The sequence below is a fragment of the Mustelus asterias genome, chromosome 4, assembly GCF_964213995.1.
Source record: "Mustelus asterias chromosome 4, sMusAst1.hap1.1, whole genome shotgun sequence".
Lineage (NCBI taxonomy): Eukaryota > Metazoa > Chordata > Chondrichthyes > Carcharhiniformes > Triakidae > Mustelus > Mustelus asterias.
The window spans coordinates 52,012,168-52,037,709 of NC_135804.1; the positions used below are offsets into that span (position 1 = coordinate 52,012,168).

The 25,542-nt window shown below is 44.4% G+C and overlaps 1 protein-coding gene and 1 pseudogene across 2 annotated transcripts in view; one reads left to right on the forward strand and one right to left on the reverse strand.

Annotated features, from left to right (window-relative positions):
- cpne2 (copine II) overlaps window positions 1-25,542 on the reverse strand; it is a 242,180-nt gene that overhangs the window by 113,689 nt on the left and 102,949 nt on the right. The window lies entirely within an intron of this gene.
- On the forward strand, window positions 7,379-7,595 carry LOC144493299 (U2 spliceosomal RNA; annotated as a pseudogene).

Here is a 25,542-nt window from a genome sequence, read left to right on the forward strand (position 1 = left end):
AAGTTTTCAAAAATCTCCTCTATTTCAACATTATGGCAAACTACTTTTGCAGTAATCAAAGGGGACGGTTTAGGAAAGTTTCCTGGGTTTTGTGTGAACTTACGGACTTACCAAGCCAAAGTTACCAAACCACAGTCAAACTGCAATGAGTTCCAGTAAAATCCACATTACATATTGCCTTTGTCAGAAAATGCAATTTAAGTTTAGGGCCTCAAGCGAAACTTAACCAAGGACTAATAGGATTAAAGATTAGCTGGTTTTCAGTCAGAACAGATCGGGACACAAGAGCCTGATCCTACCCGCTGCAGAAGTGACAGTCACAGAGTAATACTAATGGAGGGGAGGCAGAGAACATTAGATAGAAGATTCATTACAGAATGGCTGTGATGTAGAATCATAGGGTGGAATTTTCCATTACCTGCACAGAGTGCTGGCTGAGACAGCTCACCGACCGCACAACCCACTTTTCTCGCCATGTTTTGCAGCACTCTGTGCAGAGATATTTCCCGGCATGGCCTATGCTGTCACACTGGTGGGATGGGATCTAATAGAGCCAGCAATGACAACTATACAGAGATCGAAAGGGTGATAAAATAATACATCCCTTCCCCCACGATAACAGGAACTAACCCCCCCCCCCCGCCAGCCCCCCACTCCACCCCCCCCCCAACCCCCCACCCACAACAGCAATCCCCTATGGATAAGGGGAACCTTCCCCCACATGGACAAGTGCACACCCACCCCATGTTTAATGGGAACCCCTCCCCCACAGGTACAAGGGCAACCCCCTCCACAGATAAGAGGAATCCTCCCACCCCCAATGGAGCTCCCCAGAGAAGTCCCCTGGCACTGTCCCCTGGCATTGCCCCAATACCCTGGCATCAGCCCCTGGCACTGTACTTCCACAGAGCAACGTCAGGGGGCAAAGCCAGGGAGAAAATATTAGGGACAATATGGTGGTGAGGCCTGCTAATTATATTAAAATTTATTGAAAGGAGGTTCTTGACCTTTCTGGGTGGGAACCCCATTACGTCACTGGCAAGGGGTGGGGAGAGTCAGAAAACAAGATCTCACCGGCAAGATTCTCATTTTTCCAGTCTCGCCAGATTCTGTGCTCAAGTCCTCCTTTGCACTCACGGCAAACGCGGATGCATAATTGCGGCAATAGCGTTTGTAAAATAGTGTTTATCAAACCTCTACTAGATCTTCAGCTGGAGAAATCTACCCTAACTCCATTCCTGTTATATCCTTCTATCTTCGATAAACATATCCAATTCAACTTCAGATAAGGTTCTAATCTGCTGGTTAAAGATTCCCTGCTGTAAATTGTCTCCGAGTGAAAATCTCTCTTCTATCTTACCCCTTCAATTTTCTAATGGCAATTCTGAATAGCAATGCAGACCTATAAACCTCTGAGAAATCTGCTTTCTTTCAACTCTGGCCTCTTCTCCATCTCCAATGTCCTTTGCCCCACCCTTGGCAGCGACATCTTCAACTGTCTATCCCCAACGCTCTGCAGATATCTCCTTAAATCTCTCTGCCTCTCCACCTTGCTCTCCTCCTGTAAGACTAATAACTATTTTTTTTGATCAGTTGTTTGGTCACCAGTTCTAATGTCTTCTTCTTTTGGCTCAGTGCCAACTTTTGACTAATTGTATTCCTTTGAAGTACCTTGGCCCATTTTACTATATTGAAGGAGCTTTATAAATGAAAACAATGAAAATTATTGTTGTCGCTGAAGGGGAGTTCTGGGTATTCAAATTTCCGGTGTAATTTTTTTGTTTTCATTTGGTTCTTATGGAAATGGTTTCCTTATTGGCTTTATTAGAAGTAACATCATTTGCACATAAAAAAAGCCAAGATGATTACTGAAGTATTATTGTGGTAATATACAGAAAACATCAGTTGTCAAGGCAACAAGTCACAGATGAAAGAATCAGAGCTCAACTCACTCTAGATTCAGTGAAACTAATATAACAGAAGGTCTGGAGATAACTACAGTGCAAATACACATGGAGACCTGAATATAAGAAAGTGGTTTTAGAAATTCACTTGAATAGAAATGTATATTGAAGAATAAAGCTGTAGGATAGCTGGTGCTGCTTGTATTAACTCATTGATTAACAAAACTGGCTCTGCTTCAGAGACATGGATTGGCTATAGACTGAATATTTCTCATGCCCAGTGGAGTCAGAATACAAGCAATAGCAAGGTGAGGGATATATTTTAGCTTAGAGGCTCTGCATCAAACCCACAAGCCAAGACCAAATTGCTCCATCTCCAGTGTTAACCCTGCATTAATCAAATGCCCACCTAAAGACATGAGGTTTAGGTGTTGTGATTCCAGGAATAAGTGGGTGCTGTACCATGTCTATGAATTGGACATTGCTGTTTCCCCTTTGTCTGGGACAGATTATGTTCACCAGCCAATTCAGGCTACAGGAAAGACTTGTTGAGAAAGCTTAGCCTAAGATATCAAAACCCTGTAAGAAAGCAGCTACTAAAAAGGTCTGCACTGAGCCAAAGGAAGGACAAGGTTGTTCTCAGGTTGACTGGTGGCCCACCAACAGATCTGGAGGCTTGTACAATTAAGCATTAACCATTTATTGGTGACCCATGACGATATACATACCCAAGGTATTGTCATGCATGGGTCCTGGCTTTATGCTGGCTCTTTCCAGGCTCTTCTACACACAGTCTATCATCATGTGACTCCCTACATCGCTATGTGAGCGATACTGTTTCTCTAATCCCATGTTAACCCTTACTCTGTCTGAATTCCCTTATGCTACACCTCCCCCAAGTCCTTACCCAAATAATATTTACAGTACAAACTTCTTTACTTCCATGATACCCCTTCTTCCCACCATTTTAAATTCAGGTGGTCTGGAGGCTTGACAATTCTTTCAGATCTCGTTCTCTCACGTTTGGAGGAATGGTAGTCTCAGTTATGTTGAGTTGATTTTGTCAATGTGGCATTGAAATTGTAATGCTCTGTGTTTCCAGTACCTGGTTGCCTCCATTTGATTTGCTTTTTGCGATTCTTTGGGTTGCATTTCTCTTTATCAACAACCCGCCTTGCTTTATTCTGACACTGTACATTTACGCTGTTTCTTCCGAAGGGAATTATCACTTCGTTCATTCCTAGAGAGGATTCAAGATTTTCTTTATCTTGGAGTCCGCCATATTCTTGCTGGGTGTTGAACTTTCAAAGATAGAATCTTTATTTCCAATTGTTTTTCAATTTCAGCCACATCACTATTCAACAACTCAATAGTCCTTAGTAATGTTGAGGAATCCAGTGCTTTTTCTTCTAGCTCCTTGAGCTTCAGCATTGCATTTTCATTTTCCAATCTTATTTCTGTCTTTTCTTTCTCAACCTGCAAAAGGGCTTTGTCTTTCAGTTTGGTTTCAATGTTGGCCAGATCTGTCTGTAGTGAAGTCTTAACTTGTTGCAGTTCTGTAAATGTGCTACGCATGACTTCATTATCTGTTTGCAGCTTGGGAAGTTCTACCAGTTTTCCTTTCAATGCCTCATTTTTTCCATTCAGCTGGTTGTTCATCTCTTCACTCTCTTACTTGCACCTCTTGGCTTCTGCCTGGAATATTGAACATCGCTGAGTCTTCTCTGCCAGTTTGTTCAAAGCGACATGAATTTCATCTTGCTCCTTTCTGTAATATTCCAGAAGAACAAACTGACCAATGGGAACCTTGTAGCATGTGATGGGCCTTCTCCATGTTTTCTTTTCTTTTGTGAAGCTCAATTGCTTTGTCTTGATTTTCTTGTAATTCAACAGTCTCCTCAAGTTTCTTCCTCTCTTTGTCCATTCTACTGTTCAACACGGTCTTCATACCTTCATGCTGCTGAAGGATTATTTACTCCTTTTGTATTTGATCTTGAAGGACGATCAACTGTTCATTCAATGGTTTATTTTCCTGTTGACTCTAGCCAATTCATGCTGAGCTTCTGTGTATTGCTTTGTCTCTACTGATAGTTCCAAAACAGCTTTTTCTAAAGTAGCATTCAACGTCGTTTTGTGCTCTTCATGTTTTTCCATGGGTAAGTATTGAATCTTCAAAGAGCCTTTCAGGGCAGCAATTCTTTTAGTACATTTTCAGCCTGTTGTTGTGCTTTGCTGTACTTCTGGCTGAGTTCTTTCAACTCAGCTTCGATACAAACATTTTCCTATGGAAGAGCTTCATTTTCTTTTTGCAGGTTTTCTTTCTTTTGGGTTACCTCAGATAGCTTTCCTTCATTCACAGCCAGCTGCTCATTCCACACAGCCAACTTACTGCTGCAGTTTGGGTAATGTGTCGGCATTTCTGAAAAGCTTTATTTTTAATTCTTTTTGTTGCTTCTCAGCCTCTTTCTTCTCACTAAACTCTTCGGCTCATGTGCTTCATTGCACTGACATGGTTGGGGACCATCTTGTGGTTTGCTTAGGTATGGTCTTCCTTGACCTGGGGTCTCCTATCTATTTTGTTTTGTGGGCTTCTGTCCTCCTCACTTCGGGGTTTTCTGTCTCCCTTGCTTTATTGGGATGTTCTAGACCTTCTTTTAAGGTCAGCGCTCTCCATAACTTGGAGTTTAAAATATTTGTCAAAGGCTTTCAATATCTCATCAAATGTGGTTCAGGATTCATCTATTTCTATACCTTATTTTAGGATTATTTCAACCTCAAGTGCACCAAACAAGTATAAAAATGCATTAACTTTATTTAAGAGTCATAAGTCATAGAGGTTTACAGCATGGAAACAGGCCCTTTGGCCCAACTTGTCCATGCTGCCCCCTTTTTTTAAACCACTTGGCTAATCCTAATTGCCCGCATTTGGCCCATATGCCTCTATAGCCATGTAACTGTCTAAATGCTTTTTAAAAGACAAAATTGTACCTGCCTCAACTACTACCTCTGGCAGCTTGTTCCAGACACTCACCACCCTTTTGCCCCTCTGGACCCTTTTGTATCTCCTCCCCTCTCACCTTAAAACTATGTCCTCTAGTTTTAGACTCCCCTACCTTTGGGAAAAGATATTGACTATCTAACTGACCTATGTCCCTCATTATTTTATAGACCTCTATAAGGTCACCCTTCAGCCTCCTACGCTCCAGAGAAAAAAGTCCCAGTCTATCCAGCCTCTCCTTATAACTCAAACCATCAAGTCCCGGTAGCATCCTAGTAAATCTTTTCTACACTCTTTCTAGTTTAATAATATCTTTTCTATAATAGGGTGACCAGAACTGTACATGGTATTCCAAGTGTGGCCTTACCAATGTCTTGTACAACTTCAACAAGACATCCCAACTCCTGTATTCAACGTTTAGACCAATGAAACCAAGCATGCTGAATGCCTTCTTCGCCACTCTGTCCACCTGTGACTCCACTTTCAAGGAGTTATGAAGCTGTAGCCTTAGATCTCTTTGTTCTCTTTGTTCTATAACTCTCCCCAGTGCTCTACAATTAACTGACTAAGTCAGTTCTTCTCTGAGGCACGCAATTTTGGATCTGATGTGGCATTTGCCTTTTAATTTACTATCCATGGCCATTTTTTATAACAGGTGCGTATCTCTTTAATTTTTTCTTCTTCAAGATTGCTCCACAGTTGCCGTTTTTCTTCCCTCTTCCTCCTGTGATTTGGCGAGCTCTTGCTGTGCTAACATGGCATTTTTTTCCCCAAACTAATCAATTCTCCAGGAAACGTCGAAACAAGTCGTTTGGGTCAGCTGACTGGGAATCAACTAGATTTTTTAATCCTCAGTAAAATCCAGGCTGAATTTCTGCTGTGCGTTGAAAGGGGTTTTTCACTGCCGTCAACAATCTTGGACTCTGAGAAGAGTCCCTGTTCTTGCAAGAGTCATGTTGACCAAGTGATGTGAACTCCAATCCTGATATCTCTGTCTGCAGAAGTTGCAAATGATAGAAGCCTTTCATTCTCAGGAAAAAAGTCAAGGGCAATTCACTGCACAACATTCTTACTATGGGTGTTCCATCTAGGAAAGGAAGATAGAACATAGAACATAGAACATTACAGCATAGTACAGGCCCTTCGGCCCTCGATGTTGCGCCGACCAGTGGTACCAATCTAAAGCCCCTCTAATCTACACTATTCCAATATCATTCATATGTTTATCCAATAACCACTTGAATGCTCTCAACATTGACGAGTCCACCACTGCTGCAGGCAGGCATTCCACGCCCTTACTACATCTGTCCTATATCTCTCACCCCTCAATTTAAAGCTATGTCCCCTCGTGCTAGCCAACACCATCCGAGGAAAAAGGCTCTCACTATCCACCCTATCTAATCCTCTGATCATCTTGTATGCCTCTATTAAGTCACCTCTTAACCTTCTTCTCTCTAACGAAAACAACCTCAAGCCCCTCAGCCTTTCCTCATACGATTTTCCCACCATACCAGGCAACATCCTGGTAAATCTCCTCTGCACCCTTTCCAACACTTCCACATCTTTCCTATAATACGGCGACCAGAACTGTACGCAATAAATGTCGAGGGTTTTCAGGGACTTTATTCTCCAGCATATCCACGCAATGAACTGAAAAAGACTTTACTCCATCTGCCTAGATAAATTAGTTTTCTTGGGTTCTGGGAATGTTAGAACATGTTTTTTTAAGTGCACTGAAGCAGAACAAACGTCATTTAGTCATAAGTCAAATTATATTTAAATCATTAAAGCAGAGTTTCAGAATGTACTGGGTAGAAATCAGTGCATAGTACACCCATTTCCCATGCATAGATCAGAGGTACAGCAGTGTAATTAGCAATGGGCAGTCTTTCCAATCTGCGCAAACATTGGTCCCACTGCTCCATTCACGATACTAATTTTTAATAGGTGCTAGACTCCTTGAATATATCAACAAGGGCCCAACACCTGATGAAAGAACAATTCCGAAAATTAGTTATCATTATTTTGGGCCTGAGTTAGGCCTGCTCCAATCAGTGATATGATGCCTGTTCCTGTGAACCGAAGATCATAGGAGATCAGTGGCCTGTTGTTATTCTCCCCACTGGAACTCAGTCGCAGGTCACAGCCAGTGAGCTGGGCAGTCCAAAATTCCGTTTCTCTTGGGGAAAGCTGCCTGGGGAAATGGAAAGGGGGCTGGAAACTCTCCCTATGTAGATGCAACCTGAGGTCCAATTTCGGGTCAGCCTTGGGCCTCTGTGTTTGCCTGAGAATGGACCCAGTCTAATTTCTGCCCAAATGCATTTCGGAATTTAATGTTTTCAGTCAATTCATGCTCCAGTGATTGGAGCAACTGCATTATCCGTTCGTTATTAAACTGGGCAATGATAGATTCTTAATGCTCTGAGGAGCTTTCAACAATTAACTACCTGGCAAGAGTGAAACCAATGATCATAGAATCACTTCTTAGCCTTTTGGCGAAGATCAAGCATCAGATCAAACCCAAGATCAGGTGCAATGTCTTTTCTTGTCAGCTTAGATCTTGTTTGTCTCTCTTGTGGGGACCATGAATTGTCTTAAATTTGAATTTAGATTTTGGAGCAAGGAGATAGATTCGGGCTTGCCCGGTCCACTCCACGCATCAGCTTTGTAACTTTAAGAATGGAGTGAAAACTAAAGATTTTAATGAAAAAACTTTCTTAAGGGAGTGGAGTAATTGAGTTGGAAGGTTCATCAGTTGCTTAAACAGCTGGCAACACAAATTTCACCCGCTGAAGTTTGACCTTCCCTGCTCTGCTCCCTGTCTCCTCAACTCCCTGACAAGAAAAACCTTGCACCTTGGTAGCTTTCTTGATTTTGCTCCTTACAGTTGGTGCTAAACTAGGGCGTTCCTCTGACAGATCCCTCACGTTTGATAGAACAACCTGATAATCACACAACACTGAATAAATGCAGCTGTATGAATGGTATTTTTGTATTCACAAGAGCATGCCAATCATTAAGCTAATTATCTTTTGCCAGTAGCAAACACTTCTTGCAAAACGGACAGAGTTAAACTTCACGTTATAATTATAATCTGTATAAATTAACTTTAAATGTAATTGGATGGGAGGGGAGGTGGGTGGGGGTTACAATATAGTGTTCCTAGGCATTATGCACTGTTCTGGTTAATGCCATTTAATTATCAATAACATTGACCCTTTGATAACCGTGCCATAGATTGAAGTGTTGTTCAATAGCTGAAGATGCATAAGACAGTCACAGCACAATGCTCCACAAAGGAAAAGGTAATGAGTGCAGACTGATAACGTTAAGGTGAAGCACATTGAAATCCTTCCCCAACTTGCTCAAGGTTCCACACTGATACACTTGAGCCAATACCAGGCACAACATCATACAATTGGATGGCACAGAAGGAAGCCATTTGGCCCATCATGCCTGTGCTAGCTTGCTGATAAAGAGCTACAGCATCCAGTTAGCTTCACATCCCCACCCCACGGGCGGCACCGTAGCACAGTGGTTAGCACTGCTGCTTCACAGCTCCAGGGACCTGGGTTCGATTCCCGGCTTGGGTCACTGTCTGTGTGGAGTTTGCACATTCTCCTCATGTCTGCGTGGGTTTCCTCCAGGTGCTCCGGTTTCCTCCCACAGTCCAAAGATGTGCGGGTTAGGTTGATTGGCCATGCTAAAATTGTCCCTTAGTGTCCTGCGATGTGTAGGTTAGAGGGATTAGCGGGTAAATGTGTAGGGATATCGGGGTAGGGCCTGGGTGGGATTGTGGTCAGTGCAGACTCGATGGGCCAAATGGCCTCTTTCTGCACTGTAGGGATTCTATGATTCTTTCCCAATCCTAGCAGTTTCCCCCCCTTTTTAGTATAGATCCAGTTCTGTTTCAAAACTTTAAGTTTTAACCCATCATTCCAGATCATCAAAACTTGCTGCATAAAAAGTATATTTTCCTCATCTTTCCTCTAATTCTTTTGCCAATCATTTTAAATCTGTGTCCTCTGGCGACCAATCTTCCACCAGTGGAATCAGTTTCTTGTTATTTGCTTGTATTACAATCCTTCAGGATTTGGAAATCTCTATCAAATCACTCCTTAACCTTCTGTGCTCTTAAAAGAAAAAACTCATTTTTTCCAGTCTTCAGATAACTGAAGTATCTCATCCACAGGACACCCACTGTTTGAGATCTCTCATTCAACACACTGCTTGTGAAATCCCTCTCTTCTTCCTTCTTTCCAGCCTGGGCTCTTTGAGCAATATGTTCCCTATGTCAGAGTGGAAGATCTATCTCAGGCCTCCTGTTCATTTGCTCTTAGCTGGGAGCTAACAGCGAAAGTCAGGTGTCGACTGGTGATGTGCCATCACTTATTCCCTCCTCACTCTGGAGAGTGACCTTAGCCTCCTGATTGGTGCTTCCCAATGGCAAGCATTGGCATTACAATGGAAAATTCATATATTCTGCCCCTTAGCAGAGAGGACCACCATGTTCCAGTGCATCCGTATGCAATCATTACAGGCTTTTGTTTGAAAGAAACATTTACCAACAATGGAAGTTGCAGAATGTTAGTTTCAGCTCTTTCCCAATCTTCCCATTGTTCTTAAAGCACCCACACATTTATCAGGATGCCTTACCATCTTCTTTAATGCATCAAAGCAATGGCTGCCAAAGCAGATGTTTGAGCAGAATCCCTGATCAGGGGGATTGTAAATGGGGGATTGTTGCCCACTTCACTCTGCTGCCTTTCGTGTTGTCCATGCAGAGCTGAATGCCTGTCTGCCAGGTGCCAGCATGCAGCAAGTCCCACCTCTTGCTCCTTCAGGCTGACCTTCTGTCTGTCCCTATCTTTACTTTTCTCCCCTTTATAATTTTGAGGTACACCACTTGCCAATGTTGCAAGGACAAAAGCAAAAAAAGCAGAACCCCAGAAAGCAAAAGCTCTTGACCATACTTGAGATGTGAAATCACAATCCCACATGTGAGACTCCCATTCATTTCAGGACAATTGGTTACAATTTATTTGGGTCTATCTCAGTATATTGACAGCCACACCAAGTGAAAGGTGAGATTCTATCATATTCCTGACTTGAACCCTGCATGTAGTAAAGAGGTTTTGATGGATCAAGAGGTGAGGCACTCACTCATCATACAGCACCCAACTTCTATCCTGTCCTGGTAGCCATGTCTAGGCCAGTTACGCTTCTGGCCAATGGCGACCTCCAGGATGTTGTGGCAAAGGATTTGATGATGGTGATGTCAATGGAGTTAGGGAGAGATAGTTGTATATTCTTGTTCCTGAGGGCCATTATCTGGCAAGTGTGGCACAAATGTTACCTGCCACTGGCCGGCCTAAGCATGGGTGTCTCCTAGCCCCGTTTCAGGCTGTCATGGGTTGATTCATTATCAGGAGAGTTCTGAATGAAATTGTCAGAAACCAAGTCCTATCTTGCCTTTACAACAGAAGGCAAGTTGTTGATGAAACACTTGGTGATGGTTGAGCCAAGAATGCTTCCCTGAGGAACACTTGAAGCAATATCCGGAGGCTGCGATGAATGCTTTAGACAACGACAATTCTTCCTTTGCCGCAGGTGTAATAAACAGCACAAAAATATAGACCCATGCTTTTGACAGCATCCAACATTTCAAGTTTGTCCTGTGTTATCCAAGCTGGTATCTCTCTGTTAGCCTAAGCCACTTCAAACTGATATCACATGCTAAGAATCAGATTCCTGTATTTAAACAAATATTTGGCGTTTTGTTGTATGGACACAGTTCAGTAGGTCTGAAGAAGTCTTCATCATCATCATATGTAGGCGGACTATAAATCTTTATTGATGCTTAGAACTATTTACAAATATGCAGTAAAGGATACAAGCTAGGAGTTGTCTCCATGCTTGCTGGAACACACTGCTCTATCCAACATCGAGCTGACACTAAGTGAAGGCCATGTGCTCTCTTACATCGCCGTGGGGGAGTACTGTATTCAGTTCCATATTAACCCTATATATGCCAGACCCTTATACAATACTTTTGAGCTATAATGTTGGTTTCAGTATGCTAGTATCTTCAAAGAGGACCCAACATCAACACTACACCACAAAATGGGTCAATATTTGGCAATGCTCTGTTCACTAAATTACTGGGAGGTAGTGGTCTCACACTCATGAAGCAAGAGTACCAGCTTTTATACAAAACAGCTGGTACATCCCACTAAATGTAGTTTTTAAAGAATGCACAAGTGGCGACATACATTTTAAAGATCAGAATAAGCAGACTATGCCAGCTCTTTGATGAATTAAAAATCACCTTAAAGGTTTATGTCAAAAGGCCCATGGAGTTAATTCTACAGCCCTTCATTCCTTGCATGCAACTCACCATTGCTCATTGAAAGATAGACAGTAAAATATAACTAGACTATGAATTTGCACTGTACTTTGAGCAAGCAGCAGATATAGCTTGCTTTGCACTGGGACTCTTTTACGACAAAAAAAATCATTCTTGGGATGTGGGTTTCATGAGCAAGGTTGCAATTTATTGACAATCCCTAACTGCCCTTAAGAAGGTGGTGGTGAGGCGCCTTCTTGAACCGCTGCAGTCCTTGTGGCGTAGGTACACCCACACAGCATGGTGGCACAGTGGTTAGCACTGCTGCCTCACAGTGCCAGGGACCCGGGTTCAACACCAGCCTCAGGTGATTGTCTGTGTGGAGTTTGCACATTCTCCCTATGTCTGCATGGGTCTCCTCTGGGTGCTCCGGTTTCCTCTCACAGTCCAAAGAGGTGCAAGCTAGGTTGATTGGCAATGCTGAATTGTGCCTTAGTGCCAGGGGGATTAGGAGGGTAAATATTTGGGGTTGCGGGGATAGGACTTGAGTGGGATTGTTGTCGGTGCAGGCTCGATGGATCAAATGGCCTCCTTCTGCACTTAGATTTTATGATTCAATGAATGCTGTCAGTGAGGGAGTTCCAGGATTTTGACTGACAGTGTGTGATTTGGAAGGGAACCTGGGTTGCTCAATAATCGGCCTCATGCCTCTACAACACCAGTAAATCTTGGCTTTGCAATTTACTTTCCCTGCCTCGCCTCCAATAATGGACCTTCTAGGGGCCCAGTGAAGGACTTCAGCTCCAGCCCAACCCTGTCTTCTGCAGTTGACCAAAAGCAAGTCACAAGACGGTGATCAGAAACAGGAGCTCCAGCTAATTTCTTTATCTTTCTGAGCACAGGGATGATGCGACAAATTTTAGAACCTCTACTGCCACCTGATCATCAACCGATTCAGGACAGAAATCAAAGCTGCGATCTTTTTAGTTTCTCTGATTCAATATCGCAAAGTTCCTTCAAGCATGGTGGTCTTGTAATGTGGGAAAATCATTAATGGTTAGTAAATTATGAAGTTCAGAGACTACTTCAGCGCTCAAATACTGTAATGCTTCATGTAGGTAATTATTTTGAAGGTTACAACATTTATTTTTGATGCAAGCATTATTGCACTTCAAAGTAGGAAGATGAACAAAAAGGGACAACCTAACTTCACTCTCAATTGAGAAGAAGCAGCACAGTGACTTGAAACCAGCTTTTTACTTCTGAAAGAGATGAATATTGTGAGCAAAAATCAAATGTCTTTCAAAAAAAGTACCATATTCATGTCAACGCTACCTGCCTGCTAATAGGCTTTCAGGCGACTAAAATTCAAGGTTGGCATTTGCAGAAATGGGAGAGGAAGCTTTTAGCTGGATCACACGATCAGATTGCAGATCTAAAAAGCAACCTCTTCTGCCTCGAGGTGAATAAGTAATAAACAAGAAACTTCAATCACCCACAGTAAATTTATTTGAGTGACAAAGAGCAGTGTATTCGATTGATTCACTCCCAATACTATCGCCATATAAAGGCCAGCTGAACAATTTTCATTTTCGCTATCTGTGGTGCATTATGGGTATATCCTGGCAAGATAAAACCACAAGTGTGGCCGTCTTCTCAAAGACAGAGTTCCCATGCTTGTTAGCATTCATCAAATAGAGACTACTTTGTTGACTTGGACATGTCCGTAGGATGGAAGACGGTCACATACTCAGGTACTTTCTGTAGTTAGGTGGCCAGAGTCAAACAACCAATGGGGCGCCCAAAGCCCCGTTTCAAGGATGCTTGCAAGCGTGACAAGAAGGCCCTAAGTAGAAAGGGTCGAGGCCTTCAAGTTTTTAGGTGTCCAGATCACCAACAACCAGTCCTGATCCTCCCCATGCTGACACTATAGTTAAGAAAACCCACCAACGCCTCTACTTTCTCAGAAGACTAAGGAAATTTGGCACGTCAGCTATGACTCTCACCAACTTTTACAGATGCACCATAGAAAGCATTCTTTCTGGTTGTATCACAGTTTGGTATGGCTCCTGCTCTGTGCAAGACTGCAAGAAACTATGAAAGGTCGTGAATGTAGCCCAATCCATCACGCAAACCAGCCTCCCATCCATTGACTCTGTCTACACTTCCCGCTGCCTCGACAAAGCAGCCAGCATAATTAAGGACCCCACACATCCCAGAGATTCGCTCTTCCGCCTTCTTCCTTTGGGGGAAAGATACAAAGGTCTGAGGTCACGTACCAACCGACTCAAGAACAGCTTCTTCCCTGCTACCTTCAGACTTTTGAATGGACCTACCTTGCATTAAGTTGATCTTTCTCTACACCCTAGCTATGACTGTAACGCTACATTCTGCACTCTCTCCTTTCCTTCTCCATGAACGGTATGCTTTGTCTGTATAGCGTGCAAGAAACAATACTTTTCACTGTATGCTAATACATGTGACAATAATAAATCAAATCAAATCACAGCATGGATTATCACACCTGGGAGTCACTAGCAGTTTACAGAGTAAAATGGTGACATATTGTAGAATCCTTACAGTGCAGAAGGAGGCCATTTGGTCCATTGGGCCTGCATCGACAACAATCCCACCTGCGCTCTAGCCCCCTAACCCCATGTATCTACCGTGCTAATACCCTGACACTAAGGGGCTGCTTAGCATGGCCTAACCACTGCGGGAGGAAACTGGAGCATCCGGAGGAAATCCACACAGACACGGGGAGAACATGCAAAATCCACGCAGTCACCCAATGCCGGAATCGAACCTGGGTCCCTGGCGCTGTGAGGCAGTAATGCTAACTTCTGTGAAAATGTGCCACCCAACATATCCTTCTGCACTGTAGGGATTCTTTGATGTCCGCCCAACATATCCTCCTGCACTGTAGGGATTCTTTGATGTGCCGCCCAACATATCCTATGGGCTGTCATGTACCACGATGAACAGTGGCTACATCAAAACCTCAAAATCAACAATGCTTGGTAGCTTCATGTGTGGCACTTGTGGCAGAATCTGCCTCTCAAGGATTGGCTTCTTCAGCAAAGACCCCCTCCCCCCCATCTAAAATGGATTTGTACGCTGCATTTTCATCATCTTTCCGAAATGGAAGGACGCCACAGTTGATGACAAAAGACATTTAACAGCACATTGAGTACAGAACAACTGTTTCACACCATTGCCATCACCATAGAAACCTGAGTGGCACATGATGCGATGGGCCTTCCCAGAAAGATGCAGCCCGCCAATGGCTGAGATGCCCATCACCTCCATAAGATTCAGGCCCAACTCCTCCCCCTGTACCTCTCATGTGTATGAATAAAAACACCTGACTATAGATGAGCTGTCCTGCTTAGTGCCAATATCCATCTTGATTTTCAAGGCATGTGACTATGCAGTAACACTAAGGGCTAGATTTAATGGAGATGTGGAGATGCCGGCATTGGACTGGGGTAAACACAGTAAGAAGTCTCACAACACCAGGTTAAAGTCCAACAGGTCAAACCTGTTAGACTTTAACCTGGTGTTGTGAGACTTCTTACCAGATTTAATGGAAGCAGGGGGAACTCATTCACTGGCTATCCAGCTGGGGTATGCCTCTCATCTCTGCTGGAATTCTACCACCCTGCCCGCCACGGGATTCAGAGTGGGCAAGGGGCGGACAATGGGAAGGTTTGTTGACCTTGGGCGGGATTTTCCAGTCTCGGGTTGAGCGAGACCATCAGGGAAGGCTGCCGAAGGAAGCACACTCAGGCATTTAACTGGGCAGTGGTGGGCCTTTCTGTTTTGTCCTCTTACTACAGCTTGGTATCTTCTGTTTCTTCTTTGCCTTTGTCCTTTCTTGCTCTGCCTCTCTGATACTCCCCTGTTCTGTTGGATAAAAGCTCCATTCCACAGTCCCACAAAATCCTGGCTTACCATTCCTGGTTTTACAGTTATGGTGAAAATCCATCTGATAAATTGAAGCCTGCCACATAAGGGAAAGGACTCTCAAAAAGTCATACGAACACGTGCTGACTTAACTTGATTTCAGCGTGGACAGACAGAGCAAGATGACACAGCAAGAGGAGTGATTACCATAACAGGAAGCTGTCTGGACAGGCTGGAGACTATTTTGACCACTTACATATGTTAGGTTGTGAAGACAGAGAAAACAACTGTGCCAATCAATTGCGGGTGGTATTTGTTGGAACCTATTATTGGCGCGATCTGTCTCAGGGGTTTTTAAAAAAGGTTTTTATAAAAGCGAGACATTTCATAGAAGTGCAATGAGTGCAGTGAGACATGGCTCCAGCACAACTGCTCTATCTTCACCTTTCACCTTCTCTTGCTATCTTCTTAACCACTTGCTACCAATCTCCCCAGCAAGCTTAAGGCAGCCATGAGCTTATGCCCTTTGTCACGGGCTTAATGATAAATAAGGGACGGAATTCTCCCCAAAAAATCCTAAGTGTCGGATTTGTGTGAAAACTGGAGTAATTCATGCTGGTTTTTACAGTGGGAGTTCACAGAAGAATCTCCCACACTCTGTGCACTGCAGAGGCCATCATTGTGAATATCATTAAAAACTAGGGGGCGGGGCCTATTCCCGCTGGAGAGGCTCAAATCAGCGTGCTGAGCGGGCTACCGCGCATACGCTGATCTGTCAGCGCTGAGATTGCTCCATGCGCAATGGCTCCGCACTGATGGCCTCCTGATTGCTGGCCAGCTCCACGAACCCTGCAACGCCGACTCTCCGCGCCCCCCTCACCCCCATGGCCCGATCGCTGGCTCCCTCAAACATTCCCAGGATCAGCCCCCTCCCCCCACGCCTCTGCAGGCTGACCGCCCCCACTGACTGACCTCCCACCACCCAGCCCACCCCGATCGCTGGCCTCCCTCTTTCCCCCACCAGTCCCGACTGCAGAGTGGCAGCGGAAACCCCCCCACCGCCACCGATTGCCCATAGGCCCCGCCCCCTCGGCACTGCCCCATGCTCGGTGGGCAATGCCAAGGTGCCGCCTGGGCATTGGCACTTTGTTCCCTGGGCCACATCAGGTGGCCCAGGCTGGCACTGTCATGGGTGCCAATGCCCAGGGGGCACCAACCCGTCGGCCCGACCCCCTGGGGGGCCCTGATTGCCCCCCTTCACTCCAGCGGGGTCAGGCTGCTAGCTCCCCAAAAGTGGTGAGCTAATGTAATCCCGGCTAGAGTGGAATACTCTGGCGGGATGGGAGACACTAGTGGGCCTGGAGAATTCAGTCCCGGGCCCGCTAATGATATTCAAATAATATTAAAATGACCATTTAAATGGTCTTTGGGCCTCTCCGCCGATTTCTGGTGTGGAGCAGACGCCGCCGGAAATCCAGCGCTGGGAGACGCAAGCCGGGCGCAAACACTCATGCGCAAACCCCACAAATTGGCTGCTGTGGGATTCTCCCGGTCTGCTGTGGCAAAAAATTAGCGCAGTGGGGTGGGAGAATCGCGGCCAAGATCTTTAATTTTTAAAATGTTAAGCATTCAGAAGGTCTGGTTTATTGTTCAAGCAATTCAAATTTGTGCATAAATCCAAGATATTGTTCAGATTCTAATGTAAATCTTCTTTCCAATGTATTAGTAATAAATGGTTGCTTTCTTTATAAAGCCATGGTTTGTGCTTGAACTTCCTTTTTTCATGAGCCCATTAAGTTAAAATCAAAATTAAATTTATTTATTATTGTCACAAGTAGGTTTACATTAACACTGCAATGAAGTTACTGTGAAAATCCCCTAGTCGCCACACTCCGGCTCCTGTTCAGGTACAATGATGGAGAATTTAGCATGGCCAATGCTCCTAACCAGCCCAGCTAGCTGACAGTGTGGTGTTGGCCTGTGTACAAGAGGCTATAGGCCACCACTCAACCTTCTTTCAGACTATGGGCGGAAACCGGAGCATCCGGAGAAAACCCATGCAGACACAGGGAGAATGTGCAGATTCTGCATCAACATGACCCAAGCCAGGAATCGAACCCAGGTACCTGGCACTGTGAGGCATCAGTGCTAACCACTGTGCCACCCCAAATCAGTTGGAGATGTAAAGAAAAGGAGGGTAAGACCACTTTGTACCTTTTTGCTCCTAGTCATACACTGCAGGGAATGGGCAAATTGTGTTAATGCCAAATGCCCATTAAAAAAAATGGGCACTGTAACTGAAGGGGAAAAGGTTCTCAGAGGACAGATAATTTCCCAATGTAGTTGCCTTATGGGAACACAGCCTCGCTGTCACAAAAGAACACAACTCTGATTCAAAAAAGAAGCAAGGTTTGTATCCAGCCCAGCTAGCTGACAGTGTGGTGTTGGCCCGTGTACAAGAGGCTATAGGCCACCACTCAACCTTCCATCGCATAGCAGGAAGCTTCAAGAAAATTAATACTGCTATCAATGCTGATAATGTAATGAAGTTACAATAGCTCTCTGATAATACTATACATTGTTCAAAGCTGCTATGGCCACATCGAAACCATATAAACGCCATATCATTGTAACATTTGTTTGGAATCTATTTGATAGACTGGTCAATACAGAATTCTCTGTCCCCCTGTGGAGTTTACGACCAAAATATTTAATGAGAGTTACCCTCCAAAGCCCATTTCTGGAGGCTCAAGAGCACACTCAAGGTCCTTGGATAATATTTTAACGTTTAAAACCTTCTGCCCCAATATCTTTATTACAAATGACTACTCGTGTCAAGTTATCGGAAAATAGTCCATTGTCACTCCCAACTCCATTTGAATTGTGAATTCCCTTCCTACTTGGGACATCATAAATCAGAAATGAGGAGGGGTGGAAAGCAGAGAAGGGCAGGGGAGAGTTGAAGGCCCGAATTTTAGCCTCTGGAGAGGCCCTAGTGAGGTACCATTTTCAACTTCACTGCCTGGTCAGTAAGGTCAGTAAGAAGTCTAACAACACCAGGTTAAAGTCCAACAGGTTTATTTGGTAGCAAAAGCCACTAGCTTTCAGAACAGGCTGTCCCTTCGTCAGGTGGGTGGGAGTTCTGATTAATCTTTTTAAAATATTTTTTTTAATATTGTTCCTTTTTTATAGATATACCTATAATAACTTTGTACATATTGGGTGGAATTTTACAAAAAATTGCAAAGTGTCAGGATCTGACTGAAAACCGTCATGTTTCTCTCCAGAAAAACAGGCAGGTTTTCTCTCCAGATATTATGGCACTTTGTCAAAACAAATGGTGGGGGGGCATGGCGTGTTTCACACCATTATTTTGAGGGACGGGCCTAAACATGCAAGTAAAGCCGCTTGCGCTGAGATCGGGGCATTTCCGTTCAGACTAAGAAATAACCTTCCCCCACTCCACCACGGTGGCCTCAGGGGCTCCTCCCCCACCACACATTCAAAGCCACCATTTGCCCCCTGTGATCAAAGTTGCCATTACTCTTCCCCATGCCTCCATCAAAGCCGGCATCTCACCATACCCCCACCCTACACCATCAAAGCCAACATCTCCCCCCACCAAAAGCCATCGCTGGCATCTCCCTCTTTCTCTCCCCCACTACACAGACATGCCAGTACCGCCCCCCCCATAAATCCACCTAGTCAACAGGCGAAGGCGTTAGTATGTGCATGTGATGAACTGGGACGTTTGGAGAACATTAATCCCTGGGGACAAAAAGTTAACTTTCATCTTGGCTCCCCACCAATGTAGAGTCATAGAGGTTTACAGCGTGGAAACAGGCCCTTCGGCCCAACTTGTCCATGCTACCCTTTTGATTATCTTTTACTGCCAAAAACAACATTACACTGAGTGGTTTCCTGCTCCATGGGTAGTATTGTGATCTGTAATCATGCGCTTGTCTCCCTGGAATTTTCACTCAAGGGAATTTATTTACAATCTAGAATATGGAGATTTAACACATCTCATTTTTAGGATAGTGGGGTTTCAATTCCCGCCCTCCAAGGAGTCAGCGAAAAGAACATCCTTGCCAATACTGCCTGGCCAAAGTCATTTTGTGCTCCGACAAGCATTTATTGGCTGGAGATGGGACTTCCACCTATTACTCAGGAGGAAGGGAGGGATGGAAGTCCCGATGTTAAAAGGAGGCTGCTGACAGAGGTTCCCCCACACCTTTCTAGCCTGAGGCCTGAACACAGTTACTTTTTGGCCTTCCCCTCTGCCCCTGAACTCCTCCCAGCTGGGCTGGGCGTGAAACGGCCCTTAAGTGATCAATAATTAGCCACTTGGGGGACTTAATAATTAGCCACTTATCGTACCTGGGAGCAGGTACGATCGCAGCATTTAAGGGGCATCTAGACGAGTACATGAATAGGATGGGAATGGAAGGATATGGACTCTAAGTGCATACGGTTTTACAGGTATCATGATCGGCGCAGGCTTGGAAGGCCTGTTCTTGTGTTGTACTGTTCTTTGTTCAATTGGGGCAAGGGAGGGCTGGCTGGCCTAGGCCTCAACCTTCCAAGCATAAAATTGTGGAGAGGTTAGGGAGAGCGGGCAGGAGCCTGACAGGAAAGCCAGCCGAGAAACTTCATCCACCCCACCCCCCCACAAACCTACAAACCCTCCAGGGGGGAAGGTAAAATTCTGCCTCCTAAGTTAGATATAAGTCACTAATGGAGACTGTTACATATAACTGCATCAGTACAGGTCAGCATCAAATCCTTTTTCACAGGAGCCTTTAGCTTTGTGCAACACGATCTGCAGAACTGAAATCAGAGCGAAGAAATGATTAATCTTCATCGAAGCTTTTGACTGGGTGTGGCTCTGTGTTCTGTTTTACTGTAAATAGTTTTTCTACTCATTTCTGTTTACTGTAAATTTCTGTTTAACCCCAGTATTCTGTTTGGAAATTCTTGGGAGAAACAAACACCGCACGCAGTAAAAAAAATTCCTGTATTCATTTTAACGCCTCCAGCCTGCAAAGAGGCTTTCAGGCAACTAAAATTCAAGGCTGGCATTTGCAGGAATGGAAGAGGAAGCTTTTATTTGGATCACGTGATCAGATTGCAGCTCTAAAAAAAGCCTCTTCTGCATAGAGCTGAATAAATAATAAACAAAATACTTTGATCACCCACAGCAGATTTGCTTGAGAATGGAAAAGAGCAGAGCATTCGATTGATTCAATCCCAGTGCTTTCAATGTACAAAGGCCCAGTGTTTAACAGCCAAGTTCAGATACAGCCGTTTCACACCGTAGCGATCACCATAGAAACCACCTTATCTCCCTGTATCTCTCGTATGTACGGATACAAGCTCCTGACAATAGATGCCCTGTACAGCTTAGTGCCAAATCTATCTCTGGCAATAGTCAGGGCATGTGACCACTTAAAAACTTGTTTTTACAAAACAACACAATAGGTGCAACAAATGCTGATAAATATAACAGCCTCTATTCGTAGCCTGTTTCTAACATACAGGTTCTCATCATTGTGCATCTCAGGCTTTGCTTCTCCCTTTCCTTAAACTTGTCTCTGTGACTCATTATTTCCCGTTGCTCTGTTTGCTCTTTGCCTTTAGTACATGCATCTTTTGTCCCCCCTCGTTTTTCGTTTCCTGCCCCTCACTCCTTGAAATGTAAGCTGTAAATCACAATAAACATTTGGAATGCTTGCACCTCTGGGTGCGGGGACATCAGTAAAACTGCTTGCGTTTTGATCTTGAAGCTTGTCAGATTGGTTATCCCTTGACATGGCACTGTTTGGCAACACAAAATAAATGAAAGATGTGAATGCACAGCTACAGAGTGCTGCATGGGTTCAAGTCAGAATGATCCCACTTCTCCCATTGGATTTCCCTAATGCTTATTAATCTATTTTTGAGAGGTACAGATGATCAGAGCAGTATTAAACTCAATTTGAACAGTGCACTTGAGCTTACAATCCACATTCCATCATTCTTTACTCAACTGTCTCTGCCAAAATTGGTGTTATGAATTTCAAGCCCAAGTCACTTGTTTGACACATGCATCGTCAGTGCAGTAAGCGAGTGCCGGCTTGCAATGCGTAGGAGAAAGATTGAAGATGTTGGTGGCAGCCTTGACTGGCACTGGCAGCCAGGGCAGTACCTATGTCGCAGGTGCCTTCGCAACACATGGCAAAGTTCTGTCAAGCTGCTAATCTAGAATCAATGGAAGAAACTGCCCTCAGTCCTTTGCAGATAGGTAAGACCATAAGATATAGGAGTAGAATTAGGCCGTTCAGCCCATCGAGTCTGCTCTGCCTTTCGATCATGGCTCATGTTTCTCAACCCCACTGTCCCGCCTTTTCCTCGTAACCTTTGATCCTAGGTGCGACAAAGTGCACCAAGGCCTGCGGATATGATTGGAAGGACAATGGTGGCCTCCTCGGGATGCCTTCTTTCACCTGTTGTGCTTCCATAACAAAATCTGGAACTGGACTCCTGTCCCAAATAAGTTTTATTTTCATCTGCTTTCCAGTGTGGGACTTTGCAACTTACACATACATGTCTCATTGCCTCCTGATCTCCAATAAGAGTTGATCTTGGAAAACCTTGTTATCATGCCCCCTTTTCTCTGCAGAATTCCAATAAATGTTTCACTTATACTGTAACTTATTTGTCTGGTGAGTAACCATAGATTGTGTTCCCTTTAGATTAAGGACAGAATTTACCGAGTTGAGTTACTATAGACTCTCCCAAAAGTAACATATTAGAGAAAGTCAGTTTTAAAAAGGACACAACACTAAAATACTATCATAAACATGGCAACAAAAACCAAACCAAATATAAAGCCTATTCTTTTTAAAAGTCCTATAATGCAAGGGCCTTCGCTTGTTCTATTGAAATCGCACTGTGAAGGCAAAACATATAATTCGTGTGCCAGTACGGTGAACATGTGGCAAGTCTTTGTTTAAATATATTTGCCTATATTTTGGTGCCCTAATGAAGCTGTACACGAAACCTCCATCCTGACTCGAGTGCACAAAGGATGATTCACTGACAAATAACAGCCAGGAGGAACCTGCCACAACACAAGCCTTTGGACTGCTTGAGTTCGGTTGATTTCCTGACTCACTGCTCCCAAGCTGAACAGTAAACCTTTCCCGAGACACCATCAGCTCTCTCTTGTGGACTTAAAGGGCCCGATTCTCCCAAAACAGTTCTAAGTGCAGAACTGGCGAGAAAAATGGTGTAATTCACGATTGTTCCTTCATTGGGGGTTCAGACTCGAATCTCCCACACTCTGTGCAATGCAGAGGTCACAATCGTGAATCTCATTGAAAGTTCGGGGGGGCGGGGCCTATTCACGCTGGAGTTCCGGAACTCTGCACATGCTCAGTGGCCCCGAACTGTCAGATTGCAGTTTGCCGGCCAACTCGATCGCTGTGCTGCCCCTCCAACACCCCCTCCACGGCCCAATCGCACAAGCATCCCCGGGCCAGCCCTGACCCCCCACCCCCCATTCCACAGCACCACAATCTCCAGCGCCCCCGCCCCCCCCTGCCCCTGCACTCACTGGCCTCCCTCCAGCCCCAATTGATCCTATCTGCAGAGTGGCAGCGGGACACCCCACCCCCGTTGATCGCCCCCTTGGCCCTGCCCACAACAGGCCCCTCCCCTTGGCCTCACCACCTTGGCACTGCCCGATGCCAAGTGGGCAGTGCTAAGGTGCCCCAGGCATGGGCCAATGCCAGGGGGCATCACCCCTTTGCCACCTAACCCCCTTGGTGGCCCCGATTGCCCCCCTTCACTCCGGTGGGGCCTCTCGCTAGATCCCTGCAAGTGGGGAGTTACTCGAAACCCTTCAGAGTGAAATACTCCTGGTTGGGTGGGAGATGCTTTCGGGCCCGGTGAACTCTGTGCCGGGCTGATAATGACATTTAAATTGCATTAGAAACAGATTTAAATCACTTAACTGTCTTCCCGCCGGTTCCCAGTGTGGTCCCAACTGTGCCTGCTCTCCGGCTGTGAGAGATGCCCATGTGTTGGGAACGCATGCACAAATCCCGCAAAATGGCCGACATGCGCATCTCCCAACCTGACACGCCAAATAAAAGTGCGTGTCGGGATGGGAGAATCAGGCCCAAAAGATCTTGTGGCATTATTTCGAAGACGAGCAGGGGTGTCATTCATGATATCCCAGACAATATTTACTCCTTAACCAAGATCACCATTATCTGGTAATTATTACATTGCTGTTAGTGCGAGTTCGCTGTGTGCAAATTGGCTGCTGCATTTCCTTAATTACAATAGCGATTGCACTTCAACAATACTTCATTGGCTTCACAGCAATTTGTGATGGCCATAAAAGGCACCATATAAATACAAATCCTTTCTTTTTTTTTCTTTTTATTCCTCCATTAGAAATCAGAATGGAAAAGGGAAAGCAAATCATTCAGTATTTGATTTAAAATACCGCACCGAAAGGAAATGATTAAACTGTCCGAAAACCTCCAGGCATGCAGTATTGTTTGTGCTTTACAAAAGATGTTGCCTTCAGCAAATGAAAGGAAGACAAATTAAAATGAAATATGTGCAGTCTTAGAAAGCACACTACATGTTCTACCTCTGAGTGAATTAGTGCTGTTTACATGGATCACAGCACTAATTCGAATCAATTGATCTGAATGAAATTGTTCCATTTCTCATTTCCTCATTGCTAAATGCAAGAGTTACACACGGGAGAAAAGAACATGCCTGAGGCAAGAGAATTATTAGCATGTTGTAGCAGTCTTAATCTTGCAAACTGCGATACACATTGGAGATCAGCCCGACAATTTTATTATGAGTGGGAAAGATTTGGGAACATTAGTCATGAGCAATGGAATTATGCACAGACAAGGCAGAATAGTCGATTGTTTCTTGTTGAAATTGCTGTTTGTACAACACACGAACAAACAAATATTCTCAGTGATCCAGGTTTATTGTCTGTACAGGGACGGGAGGAGGTAGGGGGAAAATTTCAACTTGTGTCTATTCCTTGTGCGCCTGTGAAATGAGCATCATAGACTCCAAAATTTTACATTGCCATCTGTCATCTCATTCTGGACAAGACATGTGCTGGATGGCAGTTCCTTATATAAGCAAATTTGACGAGTAGCATCCTAAGGATAAAAAGGATGTAGCAAGTCAGGCTAAATTTAAATAGGTAAAGTAGGTTTATTAGAATAAATTAATCCGACCAGTCAACTCAAATTGCACAGTCCATCTTTCTGAACACAGACTATAATTGTTTTGGCATTGAGATAATATTGGATTAAGACAATTAGTTCATAATTATGTGCAAATTAATCCACAGTTCGATTAATTCAAGACCACTTGTAAACCATGTTTGGTCTTATAGAGGCCAGATTTGTTGGTGGGCTTGAGTTCAGGAATTAATATGCACCACAGTGTACTTTCCTCTAATAAATAACGGCCCTATGCGGCTCTTCAATGAATTATAGCTTCTTTTGGATTCTATTTAAGGACCCAAGATTTTTGAGAACAACCAACCAACAGGAGGTTTGGAGGTTGATTTGTCCGTCAGTAGGGTGGAGGGGCAGGGCTCCTTTCTTCAGCTTGGTGTGCTCGGTGATGTGCTCATTCATTCGAAGGTTGAGCTTTCTGTTGTTCAGTTGTATTCCGCTGATTATTCCACTCTTGCAGTGGGATTTAAACACATCCACTAGATTCCTGGAGTCATACATTGGATTTTGGACGTCTGATGTGAAATCAAGTTTATGCTGCTCCATGCCTATGGTACCAGGTCTGGAGAGCCCTAACTATTCATCAAAAGGGACCCCAAGCGATATCCACTTTTTACTTTTATATGTCTAGGAAAAGTAGAATGAGCTTCGCTTGGGCCCACAAGAATACTCCAGCCTGTTGCTGGTGCACTGTGGCCCACCTTCTCCCAGGTTCAGACTCCTGCTCTTACCCCCCTCCAGCAATCATGCTCACAGCCCTCTTCTGCCCTATGGTGGGCTGCAATGGAAAGCTTGTTTGTCCTTTGCCGCTGCCACTGGCATTTAAGTGAGGCTCAAAATTAATTTTAATTCAGTCCTCGGGCTGGTATTGATCAACATATGCCATAGTTGGTCAGATAGCCTCATGTCCAATTGGTGCCAGTCAACCTTTTCCTCCGTTATTTTAGACACAGTGGGATTTTTTAATGCACATTTTAATAACTATGAAATTCAAATTACACTAACGGGGTTGGGTGGAGTGGGAGGAGGGGAGGGGGTTTCAATGTATCAGTGGCATGTATGTAAGCTTGGTTACTACTGAAACCATCCTATTTCCTTTCCTTTGACAACATTTTTACA